The sequence below is a fragment of the Lissotriton helveticus genome, chromosome 8 (genome assembly GCF_964261635.1).
Source record: "Lissotriton helveticus chromosome 8, aLisHel1.1, whole genome shotgun sequence".
In the NCBI taxonomy this organism is placed as follows: domain Eukaryota; kingdom Metazoa; phylum Chordata; class Amphibia; order Caudata; family Salamandridae; genus Lissotriton; species Lissotriton helveticus.
Window position 1 is genome coordinate 1,308,243,017 of NC_136069.1, and position 5,812 is coordinate 1,308,248,828.

Consider the following 5,812-nt stretch of genomic DNA (forward strand, 5'->3'; position numbering starts at 1 on the left):
ATAAAGCGGAAATCGACCCGAAGGCATTGGAGTACTTTACACGAGCACCAGTTACATTACACAAGGACACATTCATTTTTCGTATCCACAGGGAGATTAATTGCTTTGCCCAGACAGTGGCATAGCTAGACGTCGTGCCGCCCGTGGTGGTCTCTGCGTTTGCCGCCCAATGGCTACAGGCAAGGGGTGCGGGGAAAGCTGTGGTGTTGCGCTCTAGCTCCTAGCGCCCGCGTGATGACGTGGTACGCGAGAGCGAGACGGAGTGCGCAGGTGTCGGGTGAGGGCGGCGCATGCGCGAGGGCTGGAAAGTGCGAGAAGTGACCGGAGCGAGTAGGAGTTAGACGCTCGGCGCTCTCATGGATACAATTACTTCACTGAAATAAACCCGAGTTATAGAAACAACTCCTTTGTGCAGTGTCCTCATTTGGGGGTGAACCTAGTACATTACAGTGGCGACGAGGAGTGGGATCCCCCACCAACATCATCCCCGGGAATAATATCGCCAGAGCAACGCGACAGCAACGCCCAGACCGCCATCCAAGGTCAGAAATCGAAGGGGACATCAGTAAAGTGCACACAGCAAAGGAAGGAGGCGGCGGTATCCACAAGAGAGCGCGGCAGAAGCGCGAAAACCCTAGCCACGCCCACCACGTGCCCTGAGGCCTACCACAAGCGCACCGAGACAGGCACAGTAAGTGGTGATAACTCCCCCCCGAGGCCCTGGCAGAGAAAGGAGACAGTAGACTGCAGGACGGAAGTGCCAGCACACCAGGCAGCCCCAAGAGTCAGGGAGAAGGTCCGGATCAAGGGGAATACAGAAGTGCGCCGGGCAGCCCCGAGAACCAGGGAGATAGACGGCGAGCAACACCCAAGATGAGTAACCAAGCGACTTCTCTCACAGCGCCAATCCCATTCCTACCCAGACCAGGGGAACCCCAAATGAAATGGGAGGATTGGAACTATGTAGAAGCCTTGGAAGATGAAAATGGGGAGGCATTCCCAAGTGCGAGAAAGAAACAGTTGCTTCTACACAACTTGGGCCCCGAAGGAATAAGGGTGTTCGGAAATATCGTACCCTCGACGAGACAGGCAGCGGACGGCGACGTCTTCAAGCATGCCTTGGATGACCTAGACAATCACTATCGCCCGGCTGTGTGCGTTTCCATTGATCGATTCAACTTCCAACAAAGGAAGCAAGAGGAAGGAGAATCCATACACGATTATGTCGCAGCACTGAGACGACTAGCGATCACGTGTAAATATGGACAACTTCAAGATGATTTCATCAAAGATCAAATCGCAATGCACACCACCAACAGATCAGTACAGGATAAGCTGTGGGCACACGGAGAAGCAACACTAAAGGAGGTGATCGCAATGGTAAAGAAAGCTGAGCTCTCAAAACGTTGCGCGGAAGTGGCAAAAAAGGAGAACCCCCAAAAGCTGATGGTCAACAAAATTGACGAAGCCGAGTCCCCAAACAGGCAGAGAGGAGCTGCTGGAGACGGGAGAAACGTGCCCAAATGGGCAGGAAAACCAGGACAGTCAGGAAAGCAGTCCACGGACAACAGATTCACGTGCTACAGGTGTGGAAGCATGGCACACACAGCCCAGGACAAGCGATGCCCAGCATTCCGCGCCAAGTGCACGTTCTGCGGCTTGATCGGACATTATGAGAAAGTGTGTCGCAAGAAAGGGAAGAAGTCAATGGTGAAGTACATTGCGCAATCCCCATCAGGAGACCGAGCAGAGGAAGATCTAGAGGACGATGACATGGTTCTATGTGTCGAAGAACAAGTCTTGGAGGTAATGGGCAAACGCTCAGACAAACCACGAGCGGACATGCTGATTGGAGGAGTGAAAATCCGAATAGCAATTGACTCTGGATCACCATACTCCATTGTACAGAGATCTGTATGGGAAGAAGACTTCAGACCCAGTCTTGGCCCGAAATTAGATCCACCGGACAAACGACCGATATCGTACACCAACAACCTCATTCCCATGGTAGGGTACCGAACACTGAAGTTTGAATTCAGAGGGAGATCGGCAGTATGCAAGTTATACGTGGCGGAGCGAGGACCCTCGGTGCTGGGATGGAGAGACCAGGGAGACCTCGGAATCAAATTAAACCCAGGTGGCAAAGAACAGGTGCTACTGACGGACGATGGCTGTTGGCCTGAACTGGAAAAATTGAAGCAAGACTTCCCCAGAGTGTTCGGAGGCACAGTCGGCAAACTCGAGAAATTTGTACACAAGATACTTCTCAAGGAAAATGCAAAGCCAGTATCCCACAAAGTCAGAAACATACCCATTGCGGTTAGGGATGCCGTCCAACAGGAACTACAGAGGCTAGAGGAACAAGGAATAATAGAACCTATCGACAGCTCGGAATGGTTGGCGCCCCTGGTGGTGGCCAGAAAACCCAACGGCAAGGTGCGTCTATGTGTGGACCTACGCGAACTCAACAAATGCCTTATAGTCGAGAAGTTTCCATTACCGAGGATCGAAGAGATGTTGGCAAAAACGAGAGGGGTGACATGGTTTTCCACCATTGACCTCACCTCCGCGTACCATCAGATAGACTTGCACCCAGTGAGCAGGAGACTCACCTCCTTCATCACACCTTTCGGGTGTTACCAGTATCGCCGCATGCCGTTCGGATTGGCGTCAGCGGCGGCTGTTTTCCAAAAACTCATGCACCGTCTGTTCAAAGATGTGGAAGGCGTCCAATACTTTCAGGACGACATCCTGATAATGGGGACAAACCGAGACCATGACAAGAAACTGGCCAAAGTGTTGACGGTGCTACAAGAGAAGGGCCTCACCGCTGAGTGGGACAAGTGCAAGCTGGGCATGTCAGCAGTCACCTATCTCGGACATGAGATAGGGAGTCACGGAATCACTCCGAAAAGGCAAAACGTGAAAGCAATTTGTGAAGCCAAAGCTCCAGTCAACAAGGATGAAGTGAGATCGTTCCTGGGAATGGCTGAGTATTATAGTAAATTTGTCAGACAATTTGCCACAAAGACTCACAGGCTCATACAACTCATAAGAGACAAGACAACGTTCCAATGGGATGATGAAGCCCAAGGCGAATTTGAGGAATTGAAAATCAACATAAGTCAGGCGGTGCCGTTACATGGATACGATCCCTCAGGTCGCACAATCCTGACGACCGACGCCAGTGAAACAGGCTTGGGAGCTGTACTGGCGCAAGAGCGAGATGATCATACCGTGGAAACCCTTAGCTTTGCCTCCCGGGCATTGTCACCCACAGAGCAGAAATTCAGCGGCATCGAAAAAGAGATGCTAGCCGTGACATGGGCCATGGGAAAATTCCGGCAGTTCCTGTGGGGCACCCGCTTCAAACTGCAAACTGACCACAAACCACTGGTCAAGGTGCTCACCTCAAGTGGGCATGATACGGCAACACCATGCATAGTAAAAATGACCCTCAAATTATTGGAATACACTTACGACGTGGAGTACTTACCAGGGACACGCAACAAGGTAGCGGACTACCTTAGTCGGGCCTCGGCCATGGAAGACGCTCCTGAAGTCTCACCAGGAGAGGACGAAATGGTAGCTGCGATGGAAGACTCGGAAAGAACAATCAGCAGGCAAGAATAGGCGCAAGCCTATGAGGATGACGATGAGATGAAAGAAGTCAAACACTATCTGATCGCAGGTTGGCCAGAGAAGAAAAGACTGAAAGAAACCCTGAGGAAATTCTATGAAGTGTGGGAGGAATTGTCAATGAGTGACTCAGGAATCTTCCTGTACCGCAGCGACAAAGTGGTTCCTCCCACGGCCCTAATCCCATTACTACTGAGCCAGCTACACGAGGGCCATCTCGGCATCGTGAAGACGAAATTACGTGTGAAACAAATGTATTGGTGGCCTGGTATGGATATTCAAATAGAGAGACATGTGAGGGAGTGCGACCAGTGCCAGGGAGCGGACAAGATTTTGAAACCCCTGAGGCCAGCTTTAGGTGCGTTCGAGCCACCACGCAACCCATGGGAAGACATTGCGGTGGACATCTTAGGACCAGTGTTGGACACCAGAGGAATAGCACAACCTGGAGAAGGCCCAGAAGGTGTACACCGATCATTACAATAGGAAGCACAATACCAAAGACACGGATCTAGAGAGAGGGGAATGGGTGAGAGTCAAGCTTGCCACACTCAGGAGGAAAGGAGAAAGCAAGTACAGCATACCCCTGCAAATGAAAGAGGTGTACGGAAGAGCCGCATTGCTCAGCGATGGGAAAGTTTGGTCCCTAGACCGCATGGCGAAAATCAACAAGATTGTACAATGGCCCATAAGCAAAGAGAACGGCCTGGGACATCAGAGTCAAGAAGGCGACGCAGAAGAGAGGACCGCAAGTGGAGAGAGTCAAGAGGAAGGATATATGCTAGCTGAGGGAGAAGAGAGTGAGAAAGCGAGTGGAGAAAGATCTCTGACAACCAGACAAACCACTCCCACCAGGAATGAAGCTGAGACTCAAGGAATGGTGATGAGCCCTGCACGTGAGAACATTTGTGAAAGACTCCACACCGGTAAGACGCACACGTGCTGGGAGAGTGGTGGTCAGGCCTGCTCGATTTAAGGACTTTGAAGTAGAGAACTATTGAACTATGGGACTTACTGCTGTTATATTGTTATTGGAAAAAGAGGAGATATGTGGTGTTGCGCTCTAGCTCCTAGCGCCCGCGTGATGGCGTGGCACGCTGGAGCGAGAGCGGGACGGAGTGCGCAGGTGTCGGGTGAGGGCGGAGCATGCACGAGGGCTGGAAAGTGCGAGAAGTAACCGGAGCGAGTAGGAGTTAGACGTTCGGCGCTCTCGTGGATACAATTACTTCACTGAAATAAACCCGAGTTATAGAAACGACTCCTGTGTGCAGTGTCCTCATTTGGGGGTGAACCTAGTACATTACAAAAGCCACTGCCCCCAGAGTCGTGCCGCACCGCCCCTTTGCTATGTCACTGTGCCCAGAATCACAGGATGTTGAGCACATGAGGAGACTCGAAATCTGTTCGGCAGTTCCAAGGTCAGCAGTTCAGGACGCTAGGCCACACCTTAATGGCATCTCATTGACATTTTTGTTTGCGTTTTTTTTATAGCACGATCTCGACCCAAAGGTATTGGAGCGCTTTACATGAGCACCAGTTACATTACACAGACACATTCATTTTTGGTAGGCACGGGAAGATTATGTGATTTGCCCAGAATCACATGAAGTTGAGCCGACGCGGAGACTCGAACCTGGTTCTCCAGCTTCAAAGTCGCCAGCTCTGACCGATATCTGGCCATCGCATGTCAAATAGTTCTTCCAAAGAGGTTTCTCCTAGGGCAGACAGAGCAAAACACAAGAATTTCAAGTTTTCCACGTCGTCCTCAGTCATTGCCCCGCACTAGCAGACGGAAAGCCCGCCAGGAAACCCAGCACCAGGCTCTCTGTATCTTCTGTGTGTAGCGCCATGAGGGAGCTCTTCTGACGTAGCACTCCCCCAGCTGGCAAAGCCAGATGCTCGACATTTTACAGCACAGCCAGAAGCCGTGCCGCAGTAAAGCCGAACACCCGCGGTGTGCCAGGCCACTGAGCTCACACAAAGCAGCTGCGTGTAGGCCCCGCGCGCCAGCGCACCCCGGGGCTGGGAGCCAGGCACCGCGCGCGCTCCTTGGCTGCACTGTCAGGGACCGCGTGGAGAGAAGCGGCCTGCGCATTCCAGCAGCCACCGTCCGGGGGCCCCGCTGTCTGCGCGCAAACACGGTCGACGGAGGTTAGTGAGAAAGGGCGTCCCT